Source organism: Oncorhynchus gorbuscha, linkage group LG18 (genome assembly GCF_021184085.1).
Source record: "Oncorhynchus gorbuscha isolate QuinsamMale2020 ecotype Even-year linkage group LG18, OgorEven_v1.0, whole genome shotgun sequence".
Taxonomy (NCBI): Eukaryota; Metazoa; Chordata; class Actinopteri; order Salmoniformes; family Salmonidae; genus Oncorhynchus; species Oncorhynchus gorbuscha.
The window spans coordinates 40,375,441-40,397,154 of record NC_060190.1 but is presented as its reverse complement, the minus strand read 5'-3'; positions in this window follow the sequence as shown (position 1 = coordinate 40,397,154).

The window sequence follows — 21,714 nt, the reverse complement described above, 5'->3', positions numbered from 1 at the left end:
AGTTACAGACTTTAATGGCTGTGATAGGAGGAAACTGAGGATGGATCAACAACATGGTAGTTACTCCACAACACTAACCTAACTGACAGAGTTAAAAGAAGGAAGCCTGCACAGAATACAAGTATTCAAAAACATGCATGCTGTTTGCAACAAAGCACTAAAGTAATACTGCAAAGAATGTGTCAAAGCAATTCACTTTTTGTACTGAATAAAACGTGTTATGTTTGGGGCAAATCAAATACAACACATTACTGAGTACCACTCTCCATATTTCAAGCATAGCAGTGGATGCATCGTGTTATGGGTATGCTTGTAATCATTAAGGACTGAGGTGTTTAAAAAAGTTAAGCACAGGCAAAATCCTATAGGAAAACCTGGTTCAGTCTGCGTTCCACCAGACACTGGGAGATTAATTCACCTTTCAGCAGGACGATAACCTAAAACACAAGGCCAAATCTACACTGGAGTTTACCATCAAGACAGGGAATGTTCCAGAGTGGCCATGTTACAGTTTTAACTTAAATCGGCTTGAAAATCTAAGGCAAGACCTGAAAATGCTTGTCTAGCAATGATCAACAACCAATTTGACAGAGTTTAAAGAATAATAATTGGCAAATGTTGCACAATCCAGGTGTGGAAAGCTCTTAGAGACTTACCCAGAAAGACTCACAGCTGTAATTGCTGCCAAAAGTGCTTCTACAAAGTAGTGACTCAGGGGTGTGAATACTCAGGTAAATTAGATAATTAGATAATTAGATGTATTTTTTTGCGCACATTTCTAAAAGCATGTTTTCACTTTGTCATTATGGGGCATTGTATGTAGATGGGTGAGACCAAATCTATTTAATCCATTTGGAATTCATGCGGTACACAAGAAAGTGTGGAATGAGTCAAGGGGTATGCATAAGACACTGTATAAAGTAGGATAGACAAGCTTTTAGCTGACTGGTTGTATTCTATACGGAAATGAACAATAAAAAGGAGAAATGCATGTCAAACCTTCCGTGCCCCTAAAATGCTAAATACAGCATGCTGCTGATGTAAAATAATAAGCTGTAAAAATGCTACCTAGCATCTGTATGACAAAGGATGGCAAGAGGACTAACAAAGCTAGCAATGTAAATGTACCTTCTGCTATAGTTAGATGAACTGCAGACATTTTCATACTCACAAGCAACACTTACACAGGCATAACAAAAGAATGGCTGCAGATTATCATGTGTACATATTTGCATTGAGAAATGTGCTTAATAAAATGAAACACTTTCTGCTTCACAGAAGAAGGTACAACTAACTACATGCAAGAAATGACATGGCCAGCAGTTGGCGCTAAATCACAAAGTGCATACATAACCTGAATGAGAGAATGAGAGGTCTGTTTTCCTAAAGAAGATAAATCCGCTTCATAGGCATTTTATTAATTGTTCAGCAGTCTTATGGCTTGGGGGTAGAAGCTGTTCAGCAGCCTTTTCGTCCCAGACTTGGCGCTCCGGTACCACTTGTCATGCAGTAGCAGAGAGATCAGTCTATGACTTCGGTGGCTGGAGTCTTTGACAATTTTTAGGGCCTTCCTCTGACACCACAGGTGTAGAGGTCCTGGATGGCAGGGAGCTCTGCCCCAGTGATCTACTGGGCTGTACGCACTACCCTCTGTAGCGCTTTGTGATCGAATGCCAAGCGGTTTCCATACCAAGCGATGATGCAGCCAGTCATCATGCTCTCAATGGTGCAGCTGTAGACATTTTTGAGGATCTAAGGGCCCGTGCAAGAGGTGTTTTTGTGCCCTCTTCATGACTGTGTTGGTGTATTTTGACCATGATTGGTCTTTAGTGATGTGGACAACGAGGAACTTGAAGCTCTCGATCCGATCCACTACAGCCCGTTGATGTGAATAGGGGCATGCTCGGCCTTCCGTTTCCTGTAGTCCACGATTAATCCTTTGTCTTGCTGATGTTGAGGAAGAGGTTGTTGTCCTGGTAACACACTGCCAGGTATCTTCTCTTCTCCCTGTAGGCTGCTGCATCGTTGTCAGTGATCAGGCCTACCACCGTTGTGTCGTCTGAAAAGTTAATGATGATGTTGGAGTCATGGGTGCAGTCGTGGCCGAACAGGGAGGACAGGAGGGGGCTAAGCACACATCCTTGAGGGTCCCCCATTGTTGAGGGTCAGCATGGCAGATGTGTCGTTGACTACCCTCACCACCAGGGGGCAGCCTGTCAGGAAATCCAGGATCAATTTGCAAAGGGAGGTGTTTAATCCCAGCATCCTGAGCTAAGTGATGGGTTTGGAGGGCACTATGGTTTTGAGTGCTGAAATGTAGTCAGTGAACGGCATTCTCACATAGGTGTTCCTTTCATCCAGGTGGGAAAGAGCAGTGTGGGGTGTATTAGAGATTGTGTCATCATTGGATCTGTTGGGGCAGTATTGGAATTGGAGTGGGTCCAGGGTGTCTCGGGTGATGGTGTTATGTGAGCCATCCTGTCAAAGCATTTCATGGCTACAGAAGTGATGCTATGGGTCGATATTCATTTAGACAGGTTAACTTCACCCCATTGGGTACAGGGACTATGGTGGTCTGCTCGAAACATACAGATATTACAGACTGGGTCAAGGAGACAATGAAAATGTCAGTGAAGACACTTGCCAGCTACTCAGCACATGCTCTGAGTTTGTGTGCTGGTAATCCATCTGGCCCTGCGTCCTTGTGAATGTTGACCTGTTTAAAGGTCTTACTCACATCAGCTACAGAGAGCGTGATCCTACAGTCATCCGGAACAACTGGTGCTTTCATGCATGGTTCAGTGTTGCTTGCCTTGAAGCCAGCATAGAAGTTATTTAGCTTGTCTGGTAGGCTCACATCACTGACAGCTAGCGGCTGGGTTTTCCTTTATAATCTATTATAGTTTACAATCCCTGCCACATCCAACGAGCATCGGAGCCGATGTAGTAGGATTTGATCTTGGTCCTGTATTGATGCTTTCCCTGTTTGATGGTTCGTCGTAGCACCTAGCAGGATTTCTGATAAGCACCCGGATTAGTGTCCCATTTCTTGAAAGCGGCAGCTCTTGCCATTAACTCAGTGTGGATGTTGCCTGTCATCCATGGCTTCTGGTTGGGATATGTACTTAAGGTCACTGTGGGGACGACGTTGCTAATGCAGTTATTAATGAAGCCAGTGATTGTTAACCTCTCTTGGGTATGTGAGATGGTAGTGTCCCACCCCTTCAACAGCCAGTGAAACTGAAGGGCGCCAAATTCAAAACAACAGAAATACCATAATTAAAATTCCCCAAACATACATGTATTTTACACAATTTTAAAGATACACTTGTTGTAAATCCAGCCAGAGTGTCCGAAAAGGCTTTACCATGAAAGCAAACCAAACAATTATGTTAGGTGAGTGCCTATTCACAGAATAACACCGTCATTTTTCCAGCCAAAGAGAGGATTCACAAAATGCAGAAATATAGATAAAATGAACCACTAACCTTTGATAATCTTCATCAGATGACACTCATAGGACTTCATGAATCACAATACATGCATGTTTTGTTCGGTAAAGTTCATATTTATATCCAAAAATCTGAGTTTACATTGGCGCCTTACGTTCAGAAGTTCCAAAACATCCTTTGATTTTGCAGAGAGCCACATCAATGTACAGGAATACTCATAATAAACATTGCTAAAAGATACAACTGTTATACATGGAATGTTAGATGCACTTCTCCTTAATGCAACCGCTGTGTCAGATTTTAAAAAAGCTTTACGGAAAAAGCAAACCATGCAATAATCTGAGTCGGTGCTCAGAGCCCAATTAAGACACAAATATATCCGCCATATTATGCAGTCAACAAAAGTCATAAATAGCATTATAAATCTTCACTTACCTTTGCTGATCTTCGTCAGAATGCACTCCCAGGACTCCCACTTCTACAAGAAATGTTTGTTTTGTTCAGTAATGTCCATCATTTATGTCCAAATAGTTACTTTTGTTGGCTCGTTTGGTAAACATATCCAAAGTCACAAAGCGTGTTCACTAAAAGCAGACAAAATGTCAAAACGTTCCGTAACAGTCAGTAGAAACATGTCAAAAGATGTATTGAATCAATCTTTAGGATATTTTTAACATACATCTTCAATAACGTTCCAACCGGAGAATTCCATTGTCTTCAGAAGTGCGATGGAACAGACCAACAGTTCTCATGTGAACGCGCGTCATGAGCTCAAAGCATTCTGCCAGACCTCTGACTCATTTCCCTCTCATTCGCCCCCACTTTACAGTAGAAGCATCAAACTAGGTCCTAAAGACTGTTGACATCTAGGGGAAGCCTTAGGAAGTGCAATATTACCAATATCCCACTGTATCTTCAATAGGAGCTGAGATGAAAATCAACCAACCTCAGATTTCTCTATTCCTGGTTGGATTTTTTTTATCAGGTTTTTGCCTGCCATATGAGTTCTGTTATACTCACAGACATCATTCAAACAGTGTTTTCTATCCAAATCTACTAATAATATGCATATTCTAGCTTTTATGGCTTTGTAGCAGGCCGTTTACTCTGGGCATGCATTTCATCCTGACGTGAAATTACTGCCCCCTACCCCAAAGAAGTTAAACTGAGTGTTAAAACTCCTCAATGCCATCGGATGAATCCCGTAATATATTCCAGTCTGTACAAGTGAAACAGTCCTGCAGTTTAGCATCCACTTCATAGGACAGCTTTCGCACTGAGAAGTCATTGGTACTTCCTGTTTGAGTTTTTGCTTGTAAGCAGGTAGTAGGAGGAAGGAGTTATGGTCAGATTTGCCAAATGGAGGATGTTGGATAGATTTGCATGTGTCTCTGTTTGTGGAGTAAAGGTGATCTAGATTTTTTTTCGCCTGTAGATGAACAGGTGACATGCTGATAGAATTTAGTTATCAACATTTCTCTTTACTTTGGCATTTGTGATTGAATCATTGCAATATTAGCAACTGTCAATGCAACATACCAAAACAAAAAGAACTATGCAAGATATTTTGTTGTAGGCAAAACTCCTAGATGATAGGCTATAAAGGACTGGGGAAAGTTGTGTAATTTAAAGGTAGACTCAGCGATATGACCACGATGCGGAAAGTAAACAGAATAGTGGGTTGATTTTTCGCAACAACTATGAACTTTGAAGTGGGAGGCTCAACTTCTCCGCATTTTTGGTGCCCTGTCTACTATGCTGTGAACAGCGTGAAGGGAAATCGTACACATGCGCAGATACTGCGTGTGACTGTGTGAGAGCGAAGTGTTGCATCTCACTCACCTTTAGCAGTGATTACAGCCTCAATTCATCTTGAGTGTGATGCTACAAGCTTGACACACACCTGTATTTGGGGAGTTTCTCCCATCCTTCTCAAGCTCTGACAGGTTGCACAACTATTTTCAAATGTCTCCGGTGATAATCAATCGGGTTCAAGTCCAGGCTCCGGCTGGGCTACTCAAGGACATTCAAAGACTTGTCCCCGAAGCCATTCCTGCGTTGTCTTTGCTTTGTCCTTAGAATCTCTCTGCACTTTGCACCGTTCGTCTCTCAGTCCCTGCCGCTGAAACACACACCCACTGCATGATACTGCCACCACCACGCTTCACAGTAGGGATGGTGCCAGGTTTCCTCCAGATGTTACGCTTGGCATTCAGGCCAAAGAGTTCCATCTTGGTTTCATCAGATCAGGGAATCTTGTTTCTCATGGTCTGAGAGTCCTTTAGGTGCCTTTTGGCAAACTCAAAGCGGGCTGTCATGCTCCTTTTACTGACGAGTGGCTTCTGTCTACCATAAAGTCCTGATTGTTGCAGTGCTGCAGAGATGGTTGTCCTTATGGAAGGTTCTCCCATCTCCACAGAGGAACTCTGGAGCTCTGTCATAGTTAGCATCAGGTTCTTGGTCACCTCCCTGACCAAGGCTCTTCTCCCCCGATTGCTCAGTTTGACCAGGCGGCCAGCACTAGGGAGAGTCTTGGTGGTCCCAAACGTCTTCCATTTAAGTATGATGCAGGCCACTGTGTTCTTGGGGACCTCCAATGCTGCAGAAATGTGTTGGTCCCCTTCCCCAGATCTGTGCCTTGATACAATCCTGTCTCGGAGCTCTAAGGACAATTCCTTCATTCTCATGGCTTGGTTTATAGACATGTATGTCCTTTTCCAAATCATGTCCAATCAATTTAATTTATCACAGGTAGACTCCAATCAAGTTGTATAAACATCTCAATGATGATCAATGGAAACAGGATGCAGCTGACCTCAATTTTGAGTCCCACATCAAAGGGTCTGAATACTTTTCGTAAATAAGGTATTACATTTATTTATTTATTAATTTGCAAAAAAAATATATGTATTTGTCATTATGGGGTATTGTGTGTAGATTTATGAGGGGAAAAACTATTGAATCAATTTTAGAATAAGGCTGTAACTTAACAAAATGTGGAAAAGTCAAGGGGTCTGAATACTTTCCAATTGCACTGTATATATGTGAGAGGATGTATAGACATACGGACAATATGTGGGAAAAATGTATAGTATATCTGAAGAATACGTAGGATAGAATAGTATATGTGCAGCAGTAGTTGAATAGGATGGAATACAGCATACACGTATGAAATGGTAAAACAGTATGTAAACATTATTAAAGTGACCAGTGTTCCATACAGTATCTATTAACATAGGGCAGCAGCTTCTAATGTGCAGGGGTGAGTAACCGGGTGGTAGCCAGCTAGTGACAGTGACTAAGTTCAGGGCAGGGTACTGGGTGGAGGCCGGCTAGTGATGTCTATTTAGCAGTCTGATGACCTTAAGATAGTTGCTTTGGGATAGGGCAGTGTGAATTGTAAAGGCGATTGCATCATCCATGGATCTATTGGGGTGGTATGCAAATTGCAGTGGGTCTAGTGTGTTAGGTAAGGTGGATATTATATGCTTCTTAACTAGCCTCTCAACGCACTTCATGATGACAGAAGTGAGTACTACTGTGCGCTAGTCATTTAGTTCAGTCTCCTTCTCTTTCCTGGGTACAGGAACAATGGTGGACATCTTGAAGCAAGTGGGGACAGCAGACTCGGATAGGGAGCGATTGAATATGTCCGTAAACACTCCGGCCAGCTGGTCTGCGCGTGCTCTGAGGACGTGGCTGGGGATGCCATCTGGGCCAGCAGCCTTGCGAGGGTTAACAAGCTTAAATGTCTTACTCACATCGGTCACGGAGAAGGAGAGCTCACAGTCCTCAGGAGCGGCCTGTGTTGGCGGCACTGTGTTATACTCACAAGCCATGCTTAACAAAAGGATGGCAGCAGATCATCATGAATACCTAACTGTCCACATATTATTTGGTTAATAAAATGAAACACTTCCTGCTTCCTGTTAACACTACTGAAGAAGGTACAGTTAACTATGTGCAATAAATGTTGTGGCCAGCAGATGGCGCTAAATCACAAAGTGCCTGCATAACATGAATGAGAGGCAGAACAGAGAATGTGGAGAATGTGGAGCAGCATCTGAATTTAACAGGATGTACGAGCAGAAATGTTCCTATTTTCACTGCAGGGATCCTTTTCTCCTATCTCCATATGCACCCTACCTCTTCCTCTCTCCCTCCCCTTCAACTATCTCTGTCTCTCATTTACAATTCCTATGTGTCTCATTTACCAGCCTACAATTAACTGGGAAAATTTCCATCTCTCTGTCTATGAGAAGGGATGTACGGCTGCACAGCAATGTCCCAGTTAACTATGTGACGTGGTTAGCAGCGGGCTACGTTACATGTGGTGGGGATGGTTTGTGTGTGTATAGGACATTACTCTGCCTCTGGACCACCAAGGAGCTTCTTCTTCCTGTTGTTTTGTTGCTCTGTTGAGGTGAGAGGCAGCGGCAGTGTAATGCACTCAGCGAAGAGAGGGGACAGTTTTCCCCCCAGAATGCGGGATTAGGAAGACGTGTTGTTAAATGACACGGATCAGGAGCAAGTTCCTCTCCTCTGCCGTCTCCCCCACTTCTCACTGCCCCTGTCATTAACGTTTATTCCTCTCTTTTCCCTGACAGCCCAATTCCCCAGTTGTGCCCATTTTCGATTCCCACTCGCAACTCCCCCTCTGTCTTTTCTTCTACCCATCTTTCCAGTGGCTACATCTCATTGGTCAGAGGCAATGGGGTTCTGAGTCACTGGCCACTCTCACCGACTTGTCTTGTTGGGGACAACTTGGCTTGGCTGTAGTATCCACGCTTCAGTGCTCATTCTGGAAAGCCTGTGGTGGTTCATTATAACTTGGCCCTTGAATAACAACACTTGCCCCCCGATCCAATCTCCCTCCACATTGAGTCCCCACTGAGTCACACTGAGTCCACTGTCTCTTACTTCACCAGACCCCTCTGTGCCCTCCCAAGAGACCTCTGCCTCTGTCGGCATCTCCACCCTCAGTATGTGAGAATGTCAAGATAGGTTTCATCAACCTTTGATCAGATAAACATGTCTTTCGGGGCTTGTCTCTGTTGCCTGTAGCATATGGTTTGGAGTCCAAATAAGACATTAAACTAGAAGGGGCATCTCCTCTGTGTGTGTGTGTGTGTGTGTGTGTGTGTGTGTGTGTGTGTGTGTGTGTGTGTGTGTGTGTGTGTGTGTGTGTGTGTGTGTGTGTGTGTGTGTGTGTGTGTGTGTGTGTGTGTGTGTGTGTGTGTGTGTGTGTGTGTGTGTGTGTGTGTGTGTGTGTGTGTGTGTGTGTGAATTGTTGCACCTTGTCATCTGGTATGCTCTAATTTGTGTCGCAGCAGAGTTGTCATATCTGGCTCATTGACTCGTGTCCCAGGGAGTGTCGGAGCGCAACGTTCGTCCATTATTGATGACTAGTCGTGTCCCGGGGCGTGTCGGAGCACAACGTTTGTCCATTATTGATGACATCCGTCAGGGGGCGGGCTCTAGTGGACATGGGAGGATTGGACTGGCTGGCACAGATTGAGTCTAATGAAGCCTCACTACGCGTTCTACGCTGGCCACTTTTTTTTGTTTTGACAGGCGTGTAGCACTCCTCCTGTCATCAAGGCTGCCTGCTACACGGACCACGTAAGTAGCATGTTAGTGTAACAACAACACGTTCAACTTGCCTGTCTGGAGAGTATATGTACTCTATGATTTCCCGTGCTTCATTTGGACTATTTTGTTTCGGAACCTATTTGGCCGGATCCGATAACTTTTCGAGGCATGAAAAATAATTACAAGTGATCAAAGTTCATTCGAGTTGCCTCTTCGTTAATTCACCTGCCCACGGCCCAGGCCTAATATTCTAAGTGTTGATTCGGGTTGGGCCGGCCCGGGTATATGTTTTGTGCAACATTGTAACCTTTGTTTGAGACCAGCACGTGGCCGTGGCTGAGTGAGAAGCGCTAGTATGTCTCACATAACTAGAATGAGATTAGCATTTTATGATCACTCACTCTCCCTCTCTCTGCTCTGATAGACATGAGCCTGCAACTCTCATCACTCCAGCGTTGCACTTCATCATTTATTTCCTTATAGAATTATAGCCACGCAAAAGGTTCTGGAGATGCTGCAGCACCCTTTATGAATTGAAATACATTTTCCCAAGTTATAGAATTGCTGTTGTCCGTTCAGAAATAAATCAAATCATTCAGAATAGGCTACTACAGTACACCATGAGAAGGCCTATAATGTAGCCACAGAAGATCAATGGCTTCTTTAAAAAAAAGTAGCCTGGCAGTGGATTGTAGCTCAATAACAAGGAATAGCCTAAAGTCGAGAACATAAGGCAAATCTGTCAGTGGAAAAACAGCACGCAGACAAAAAAACAGGCGATTCGCAATATTTAAAAAACAATCGAGGGAAAACACAGGTTGGAAAGCAAATGGCTTCTGCTGAAAAGAGAAGACTCTATGCTGTAGGCTACCAAAACATTTGATCAACTTCCAAATACTGTTTTACACAAGAGAAAGAGAGAGAGAGGCTTTTGGCACGAGCGCATCGGGCCATCACCAGCGAGAGAGCTGCACATCATTGGGTGAGTCAGTGGAACTGGAAAGCATTTTTAGGACTATAATTTCCTCCTCATATTGTAGCCTACAATATGTCTCCACACACCTAGGCCTAGGCTATTGATGGATTCAAGACAAGGTTTTTTTTTTTTTTTTAAATCTCAGATTCTCAGTTTGTCAGTGTCAAAGTAGCCTGCCATTTCAATTATTTGTGTGGTATAAAAAAGATTTGACCAAAGTCTCCAGTCATGTAAAATGAAGTAGAATTGAATGAAATGCGTTTATAAAAGGAAAGATTTTTCACGGAACCTATGGTATACATTATTTTCCCAATGTCTGCAACTTCTGTAAGTGCCTCTACTCTACTGCTTTATAACACTCAGTGGCGATTTTAGCATGTCAAACTTGGTGGGGCAAACATGTATTTTTTATTAGGGATGCATGCCAGCAAAGTCACTACACACCACAACACTAAACAATACATTAATTGCACTATAACTGTGACAAACGGTACCCACAAACTGTTAGGGCCTACATAAAGCTGTCCCAACAGCAGAATACCTTACCACTGCTACACCTGGCTATCAGCGTAGCCTTGTCTGGCAGCGAAACAGTTCATTCAGTCTCATTTACTGCCTTTAACAAAACTGGCTGATATGACTGACTTGCTTAAACAAATGTGGTTTCCACTGACAATTGAGATGTACAAACTATCGCATAATAGTGTGACAAGTGGATAAGAGCCAATCTGTAACTTTGATTAAAACATTAATTAGCAAGCTAGGATGGACATACTCCATATAACTATTGCTTTAGCACTTTTGAAATGTACAGCGACAGAATTCAGAACATGGGCCATTCTTACAGTATTCTCCCTGTACTCTAAGTCAGAACTGTAGGGGTAAATAAAGGGGACAATGACAGGTCTTACAATATTTGTTGATTACATTTCTTTAAAACACGTTATAGGCTACAGGTGCATCACCAAGTCAGAACAGTAGGCAAAATTAAGAGGGGAAAATAGACACAATGATTAGGGTGAGGCACATGGGCTACTAACAGTTTACTACACAACATACACTTAGTATTACTTTCTTAGCTACAGTATACATATCTCCCTGGCATATTACATCATTTATGCAGCAGCATACAATCAACTTTTGGACTCACCTTGTTGTGCTGTGCTCACTTGAACAGGAAGGTGGCACATCGGTCCTTCATGGGCAACTTTTATCATCCAACTTTGTCGTCAAAGTCTGTCATTCTCTGGATTTATGGGGCTTTCAAGACAACTGGGAACTCAGAAAAAAACAAGGTTGAATAATGATGATGCCAGTGATCTTCAGGTCGTAGCTCTGGAAAGTGGCCCGAGTTCCTGACTTACAATTCCGAGTTGGATGACCTTTCAAAATTTATTTTCCCAGTCTGAGCTCGTTTTTTCCATGTTCCCAGTTGTCTTGAACACACTGCAGTCAGATTTCCCAGTTCCAAGTGAACAGTTATTTTGAGCGAGGCAGAAATTATACTGGATTGACAGGATGGCCAATGTTGACTGTTTAGCATTTTAAGCTTGGAAAAAGAGACCTTTAAACCCAGAATTGGGACCACACACCCAACTCCACTGAATAGCAGGCTAGTGATTGCTTTGCAATCCTTGCAGTTAGCCACTGATTCCTTCTAAACCACTCATTGTTTATTTTGCCACTTCAAACTTGTTGTGTAATGTTTATGTCCAATGGCCGATGAGCACCAATGTGTTATATCTATAATTTCTCTTCATTATTTCTCTTTATATGCAAGGATTAAAAAGGATTTGCCAGTAGATTGTTGACTTGATATATGATGATGACTGGTAGCTAAGATTCTGAAAGTATGATGTTGACAGCCCAACCAAAGCTATTGTATTCCAATTAAAGCTAGGTCATTTTATCTGTGGCCAAATTACCTTGAGACTTCTTGGATGGGCACTTCTAAAGTAACTCTATGGCAGCACCCAAGGGCCTTGCATTTTTTAGGTCTACCCTTAGATTTGGCAGTGACGTAGTGTCCCCATAAGTGACAGAACACTGAGCCAACTCTTTGTTCCGGTACCTCAGAACTCCCCAGGTCACCCCCCTCTCGCGCCCTCTTTGTTCCGGTACCTCAGAACTCCCCAGGTCACCCCCTCTGTTCCGGTACCTCAGAACTCCCCAGGTCACCCCCCTCTCACGCTCACTCTTTGTTCCGGTACCTCAGAACTCCCCAGGTCACCTCCCTCTCACACTCACTCTTTGTTCCGGTACCTCAGAACTCCCCAGGTCACCTCCCTCTCACGCTCACTCTTTGTTCCGGTACCTCAGAACTCCCCAGGTCACCCCCCTCTCACGCTCACTCTTTGTTCAGGTACCTCAGAACTCCCCAGGTCACCTCCCTCTCACGCTCACTCTTTGTTCCGGTACCTCAGAACTCCCCAGGTTCACCCCCCTCTCCCGCTCACTCTTTGTTCCGGTACCTCAGAACTCCCCAGATCACCTCCCTCTCATGCTCACTCTTTGTTCCGGTACCTCAGAACTCCCCAGGTCACCTCCCTCTCACGCTCACTCTTTGTTCCGGTACCTCAGAACTCCCCAGGTCACCTCCCTCTCACGCTCACTCTTTGTTCCGGTACCTCAGAACTCCCCAGGTCACCTCCCTCTCCCGCTCACTCTTTGTTCCGGTACCTCAGAACTCCCCAGGTCACCTCCCTCTCACGCTCACTCTTTGTTCCGGTACCTCAGAACTCCCCAGGTCACCTCCCTCTCACGCTCACTCTTTGTTCCCGGCACCCCCCCATTTACAAATTAAGCACTGATGATTTCCAATAGCTTTATCAGGCATCTGTAAAGCATGAACACCTGATTGAGTGACTAGAATAGTTTTTGTTCTGATTCCACGCAATGCTATAGCAAAATAGTGTTGTGTCAGTAACTAACTAATTGTAAATACATGTCAACAACTCCAGCAATTACCTACCACACCTTCTATTTCCGCTAATAACAGTAACACTACATCATACCTCTGAAACTAACGATGTGGCTCCAGTACTGTTTACATTTTGGCATTTGGTAACATATCCACTTTCCAACCATATTATAACCTTCATTCGAAATGCACAGCGAGCCAGGGTAACAGAGGGCACTATGCATGAATGCATTGTACACACATCAGTCATAGAAAATGTAAATGCATCTGCATGGTAAGAAACGTCTTAGTTTGAATATTCATTCACAATGACCTAGGGTCAGGGGAGAGGGAAAAGCCGATGCCAAGCTTCTGCCTCTTCCTCCATTTCATTGCCATTCATTGGAATAAATAGAGGATATGATCAATGCAGCGGTGGAATTAATGAGCAGTGCCCCGCTCCTGCAATTTGTCTGCAGCATTATTGAGTCGTCTTATTTCAATGTCTAATTTGTTATTGCTCCGTACATCTCTCTCCCCCTGGGCAATGCGTGGGCAGTTTCCTAACAAACACCTCTATTGTGGCTGCCAGTCACAGGCATTTTGTAGAGATGTGGTGTGTGTTTTAAATGAGGACAGGGAGACGGAAAGAAAGACGTAGAGAGAGAGGTTGATTCATTGATTGTTCTTGATTGGTTATTACTCCGTGTTCTCTTGGTTTCACAGCTTTGTTGTTGTGGATATAAAAGTACAGCATTATATGAGTAATCCCCATTAAAACAGACATTAAGGCCAGGCACCACACCCTAATAGGAATGTTTTCCCTTAATCATATCACAATCAACTTTTACCAGGTACCTGTAGACACATGAAATACTTTTTTGCATTAGAATATTTCTGAAATATTTTATTAAAATATGCATACCACGCAAATACATTTTTCTAGAATAATGGAGGAATTCAACCTAAATATTTTGGTTTCATTTTGTTAATGATGTTCGCAAACTGATATGTGACACATATTAATGCCTAAATAATCTGCAAAACAGGCAGCCACATTAGCTACAAATGAGGGGCTCAAAACACCTGGCCACTGATGCCACTATGCAAATGCGATAATATGCACGCTATGCTTTACTCTAAAGGTTTTTTTTTGTCATGCGTTCCGGTACCCCAGCCCCCCCCCCCCCACTCACTCTTTGTCCCTCCCTGATTTACAAATTAAGCACTGATGGTTTCCAGTAGCTTTATCAGGCGTCTGTAAAGTGACTATTGAGTGACTATTTTGTTAAGACACTCCAGGACTGGACTTGTCCAGAGCAGATTGTGGAGGAATGCTTTTTCATCTTTCTATCGGTACAATATGCAAAAGACATGTGGAATAAAGAATCTAGAATAAAGAATTGACAGCATATCAACAATTCCCTCTGGGCAAGTCTGGAGAATATATTTAATGATTACCACATACAATTTGGGGAATGCAGATTCTTCTGAAGCTGAGAAAAATGTGTTGGCATGTAGGAAGAGTGACTTTTGGGAAATATAAGTTAAGGACAAGTACACTGAATTAAGAATACCAAATGCCAAAACCCTACTTATACACAATCACCATCTCTTCAAAGTAAGGTACTAAATGTAATCCAGTTTGTTATATTCTCTATGAAAAGGACTTTGAAATGATTTGTCATTTAATGTAGTGAGCATTGAAATGACCGATGTCCATTTTAAAGTGGTTAAAATTCCACAAATCTCAAAATTATAGGTAGATGCAAAAATGTAATTCCAGCCTGTGGTGTCTGGCCTTAAATAAACACTGTGAAAAATATCTAATGGCATTCGGAACTCCACTTGCCTTGGATAATGAGCTATCATGTATTGTAGTAATGTGTATCACTCTGTGGGATTTATATGAACAAACCTAACGCAATGGTACATTTTAGCGCTTGTGGTAGGGCTATAGGTCTGGGGTAGTGTCAGAAATATTTTTGCTATTTTCACTTCAGGAATTATGAGCGCAATAACTGGCAATGGCATGAAATATACAGTTGATGTCGGAAGGTTACATAAATTAGGTTGGAGTCATTAAAACCAATTTTTCAACCACTCCACAAATTTCTTGTTAACAAACTATAGTTCTGGCATGTCGGTTAGGACATCTACTTTGTGCATGACAAAAGTAATTTTTCCAAAAACTGTTTACAGACAGATTATTGCACTTATGATTCACTGTATCACAATTCTAGTGGGTCAGAAGTTTACATACACTAAGTTGACTGTGCCTTTAAGCAGCTTGGAAAATTCCAGAAAATGATGTCATGGCATTAGAAGCTTCTGATAGGCTAAGTGACATACTTTGAGTCAATTGGAGGTGTACATGTGGATGTATTTCAAGGCCTACCTTCAAATTCAGTGCCGATTTGCGTGACATCATGGGAAAATCAAAAGAAATCAGCTAACACATCATAAATAAAATTGTAGACCTCCACAAGTCTTGTTCATCCTTTTGAGCAATTTCCAAATGCCTGAAGGTACCACGTTCATCTATTCAAACAATAGTACTCAAGTATAAACACCATGGGACCACGCAGCCATCATACCGCTCAGGAAGGAGACACGTTTTGTCTCCTATAGCTGTATGTACTTTTGTGCGAGATGTGCAAATCAACAACAGCAAAGGACCCTGTGAAGATGCTGGAGGAAACGGTACAAAAGTCTCTATTCAGATTCCAAGAACACAGGATGAGATGTTACTATCCTTTGTGCAAGCACTTCCAAGAGTTAATGAACAGTGAGCGTGGTGAAATTTGGGGAGCGCATCGTCAGTAGTGTACCTTTGGTTCCTAGGGTGTTTCGGCCTTTCACACTATACACCCTCCTCAAAGGCGGCCAGCGACAGGGTGATCAATCCTACGCTTGCGTCCCATTCCCAATTAGTCATAGGAGTTGCCTTGTTGTTGATAGCAAACATCCCATGGGACTATGCATGGCAGGGGCGTCCTCCTCCCTGAGTCAATCATTGTTGACAGCATACCTCCTGGCCCTCTCACTTCGGGGCCCAGCTGGGGTCTTTCCTCTTCATCCAGAGCCACTGACTGCTGCCTTCTGCCGCCTCTGATACAGCTTTGATTGCCGAACGCTGGCTCTGGCCCTTAATTCCCAGGTCTCTAAGCAGTCTGGTTGTAGATGTTGCCACAAAACCTCTGCAGCCCACCTCCAATGGTCGGACTTCTGTGTTCCAGCCATGATGCCGTGCTTCGGCAGCTAGATCAGCATAGCGCAGATGTTTTCGCTCATAAGCCTCATCTACTGAGTTTTCCCAGGGTACTGTGAGCTCAATGATGAAGACCTTATTGAGTGAACGGGACCAGAACCATGTCAGGTCTTAGGGTGGTGGTTGCGATCTCCGGAGGAAACACAAGTTGCCAGCCAATGTCAGCTAGCATTTTCCAGTGCCAAGCGCAGCTGGTCTCGCTCTAATGGTGTAGAGCCGCTCTTCGGTGGTTTAGCCCCTTCGCGGACAAAGTTTGTCCGTAAGTGTGATGCTGCTGTGGGTGGTAGGGAAGCTCGCTTGTCCTCCAGGGCGGACGCAAGGTTTTTAAGGACTTGGTTGTGACGCCAAGTGTAGCGTCCTTGGGCGAGGCTTGTTTTACAGCCTGTGAGAATGTGCCTGAGGTTGGCTGGCATGGAACAGAGGGCACAGTCCGGATCTTCAACATACCATTGGTGAAGATTAACTGGTGTTGGAAGGACGTCATATGTTGCTCTGATGGAAAAGCTCAACCGCCTCGCTTCCATGGCCCACAGATCCTTCCAGCTGATCTTCCTCTTCTCCACACTGTCCCATCGAGTCCACTGTCCCTGTTTGGCAAGAGAGACTGCCTTGGCCCACCTTGCAGCCTCCTCCTGATGGCGTACTTCCTGCACTACCATCTTCCGCCGCTCTGGTGCAGTGGCCTTACTCCAAGCAGCACGGCTAGTTAGCCCAAGGCCTCCTCTCCCTTGCTGAACATGACCCACAATGTCAGCATGTCTGAGGGCTGCTGTTGCCTCCTGGACTGCTTTTCCTGGCCTCCATTTGCTCCCAGTTGCCAAGGTCGGCGCGTTGTTGCTCACCACTGGGTCTCGAGATTCATTCAGTGTCATTTGGAGCCTGGTTTTTGCACACTTGAATTCCTCTGTTAGACTGATGAGGGGCAGCTTGAGGACACCATCTCCATAGAGGCCTATGGTGGTAAGGCATCGTGGAACTCCAAGCCACTTCTTTAAGTAGCCTGTGACTCCTCTTTCCATCTTCTCCACTGTTGAGATTGGAACCTCATACAGTGCTAAGGGCCACAACACCCGGGGTAGGAGACCAAACTGCAGACACCAGGCCTTTAACTTTCCAGGTAGCTGGGTGTTGTCGATGGACTGTAGGCTACTACTGATGTCTTTGCGCAGCTGTTGCACCTGGTCTTTGTCCTTCAGGCTTGCATCATACCACCTTCCAAGGCTTTTTACCGGCTGCTCAGACACTGTTGGGATTTGGTCATCTCCGATGAAGAATTTCAGGTCAGAGAGTACTCCCTTCACAATCGAGATGCTGCGTGACTTGGATGGTTTAATCTTCATACGGGCCCAGCTGATGTTCTCCTCAAGTTTTCTGAGCAGTCTCCTGGTGCATGGGACAGTGGTGGTCAATGTTGTAATGTCGTCCATGTAGGCTCTGAGTGGAGGGAGGCGGAAACCAGAGTCGACTCGCTGTCCACCAGCAACCCATTTTGAGGATCTGATGATAACCTCCATTGCCATTGTGAATGCCAACGGAGAAATGGTACATCCCGCCATTATACCTACATTCAGGCACTGCCATGAGGTGGTGAACTCTGAGGTGGTGAAGCAGAACTGCAGATCCTGGAAGTACGACTTCACCAGGTTTGTGATGGTGTCCGGTATGTGGAAAAATCTGAAGGCAGACCACAGGAGTTCATGGGGCACAGAGCCAAATGCATTGGCGAGGTCGAGGAAGACTACATGGAGGTCCCTTTTCTCCACCTTGGCCATTTGGATCTGATGCCAGATCATGCTGGAATGTTCCAAGCAGCCAGAGAACCCTGATATTCCTGCCTTCTGTACAGATGCATCGACGTACGTATTCCTTTGTAGGTACTCGGCCATCCTCTGGGCAATGACCCTAAAGAAGATTTTTCCCTCGACATTCAGTAAGGAGATTGGGCGGAATTGGCTGATGTTCACTGCATCCTTCTCCTTAGGGATCAGGACCCCGCCTGCCCTACGCCACACTTTGGGTATTATCTTCTTCTGCCAAGCTGTTCTCATAAGCCTCCAGAGGAACCTCAGGACGTCTGGTGTGTTCTTATACACTTTGTACGGGACTCCATTTGGCCCCGGGCCTGATGCTGTTCTTGCCCGTCGAACTGTGTCTTCCACCTCTTTCCATGTCGGAGGGCTGGTCTCAATATGATGTTCCGGGGTTCAATGGGTGGGATATCTGATGGGATGGCCAGATGTTCATGTCGCTTTGAGTCAACGTTTGTTATTCTCAGGTGCTCCTCTAGGTCTTTCTTTGTTGTTTTTAGAGCTCCACTTTTTTCTTTTGTGAAGAGACTTTTAAGGAACTTGAAGGGATCTTTATAGAATCGAGTTCTAGTTTGTTCTTTTTTCCTTCTGCGTTTCCGTAGGTTCTCGCTCTACGGAGGGATGCCAACCGGGTTTTGATGTCAGCTTGAAGTGCCTCTATGCCCTCCTTTTCTACTTCCGAGGCCTTCTTCCACTGTTTCTTAAGCTGCCGCCTTTCTTGAACGAGGCGCTTGATTTCTTGTTGCCTTCTGGAAACTGGTGGGGTTGGAACCTTTCTCCCGCCTTTTGCCTCTTCCACTCCAAATCTTTCTGTCCCGTACTCATAGATGATGTCCCCCATCCTCTCCAACTTCTTCTCCACTGTGCCTCGAAGTTTCTCGAGGGTCAAGGTAAGGTCAGTATTCACTGTTTCCCACAACTTCTTGTCACTGGCGCCAGGCCACTTCACATACGGTCTGTGCCCTGGTAGTCTCCTCTCGACTGCAGGTCTGGGAGGCTGGGTGAGTTCCACTCCTGTTGTTGGTTCCACCTCAGTTGCTACTTCGGTGCTTGAGTTTACGTCCTCCATGACAGTGGTACTGATGCACTGCAAACTATGGTTTGCGTCCAGTTGCTGTGCTTCATTCGACTGATTTGATCGCTTTCGCAGAAAGTAATCAATGCGAGTTCTCTGTCTCTCTTTACCCAAACACCCCTTCTTCCCCTGGTGGATCCTCAACCCATGGTGTGATGTAACTTTCCTCCAACCACAGACACATACCTGCATCTGTTTATGGCCCACTGTTGCAGCAGAACTTGTGACAGTTGCTGTGGTGTTCTCTTGTGCTGTGCTCTCATTACTCGTAGTCGTTTCCAGTCCAGTCGTTACCATGTTGTCAGCCGATGAGTCATCTTCCGCCCCCGCTCTCGCAGACTCTAGGGGTATTCTCGTATTTTGACTTTCTGTAGCTAAAGCGGGTGTTTCCAACATACTGCGAAGCATGGGAAACTACAGAAATGGGAAGCTACCCCATGACTGTCCCAGTGGGGTCTATTCCTCCTGTCAGCCGTCTCTCCGTGCCGCCACAAGGACTTTCCCCTGTTGTCAGCTGATCTTTCTCAGCAGTCACTGGACAAGTCCAGATATTCAGATTCCAAGAACACAGGATGAGATGTTACTATCCTTTGTGCAAGCACTTCCAAGAGTTAATGAACAGTGAGCGTGGTGAAATTTGGGGGGGAGCGCATCGTCAGTAGTGTACCTTTGGTTCCTAGGGTGTTTCGGCCTTTCACACTATACACCCTCCTCAAAGGCGGCCAGCGACAGGGTGATCAATCCTACGCTTGCGTCCCATTCCCAATTAGTCATAGGAGTTGCCTTGTTGTTGATAGCACACATCCCATGGGACTATGCATGGCAGGGGCGTCCTCCTCCCTGAGTCAATCATTGTTGACCGCATACCTCCTGGCCCTCTCACTTCGGGGCCCAGCTGGGGTCTTTCCTCTTCATCCAGAGCCACTGACTGCTGCCTTCTGCCGCCTCTGATACAGCTTTGATTGCCGAACGCTGGCTCTGGCCCTTAATTCCCAGGTCTCTAAGCAGTCTGGTTGTAGATGTTGCCACAAAACCTCTGCAGCCCACCTCCACTGGTCGGACTTCTGTGTTCCAGCCATGATGCCTTGCTTCGGCAGCTAGATCAGCATAGCGCAGATGTTTTCGTTCATAAGCCTCATCTACTGAGTTTTCCCAGGGTACTGTGAGCTCAATGATGAAGACCTTATTGAGTGAACGGGACCAGAGCACCATGTCAGGTCTTAGGGTGGTGGTTGCGATCTCCGGAGGAAACACAAGTTGCCGGCCAATGTCAGCTAGCATTTTCCAGTCGCGGGCCAAGCGCAGCTGGTCTCGCTCTAATGGTGTAGAGCCGCTCTTCGGTGGTTTAGCCCCTTCGCGGACAAAGTTTGTCCGTAAGGAGTGTGATGCTGCTGTGGGTGTCTATACTAGTAACTAGATTCTAGTATCTAAAACGAGTCCTATATAGACATAACCTGGAAGGCCGCTTAGCAATGAAGAAGCCACTGCTCCAAAACCGCCATTAAAAAAAGCCACAACACAGTTTGCAACTGCACATGTGGGGACAAAGATCGTACTTTTTGGAGAAATGTCCTCTGGTCTGATGAAACAAACATATAACTATTTGGCCATAATGACGATCATTGAGGCTTGCAAGCCGAAGAACACCATCCCAACTGTGAAGCACGGGGGTGGCAGCATCATGTTGTGGGTGTGATTTGCTGCATGAGGGACTGGTGCACTTCACAAAATAGATGGCAACATAAGGTAGGAAAATTATGAAGATATATTGAATCTCAAGACATCAGTCAGGATGTTAAAGCTTGGTCGCAAATGGCTCTTCCAAATGGACAATGACCCCAAGCATACTTCTAAAGTTGTGTCAAAATGGCTTAAAGGACGACGAAGTCAAGGTATTGGAGTGGCCATCACAAAGCCCTGACCTCAATTCTATAGAATATTTGTGGGCAGAACTGAAAAAGCGTGTGCGAGCAAGGAGGCCTACATACCAGACTCAGTTACACCAGCTCTGTCGGAGGAATTAGTCAAAATTCACCCAACTTATTGTGGGAAGCTTGTGAAAGGCTACCTGAAACGTTTGACCCAAGTTAAACAATTTAAACAATGCTACCAAATACTAATTGAGTGTATGTGAACTTCTGACCCAGTGGGAATGTGATGAAAGTTAAATAAAAGTTTAAGTAAATCATTCTCTCTACTATTATTCTGACATTTCACATTCTTAAAATAAAGTGGTGATCCTAACTGACCTAAGACAGATAATTTTTGATAGGATTTAATGTCAGGAATTGTGAAAGACTGAGTTGAAATGTATTTGGCTAAGGTGTATGTAAACGTCCGACTTCAACTGTAGTTGTGTCAAGAACTTGGCCAGTCTTTTAGCATTGTTGTAAACTCCAATTTGGCCGGGATTGTGGATCAATTCAGTTTAGTAAACAGCATAGGCTACAGTCATGAGTTATAGCAACAATAAACTAAACAAAAAAGTGTTTTCTCAATACATTTGGAGTGTTGACTGTCAACATTGTTGTAATTGGCTTCAACGATACGTTTTGGTCTTTAATCACACTTTAATCACACTTCTTCTCAAATACATAATACTAGGCTCCCGTAAATGTCATTGTATGTGTGAATTCTCAAT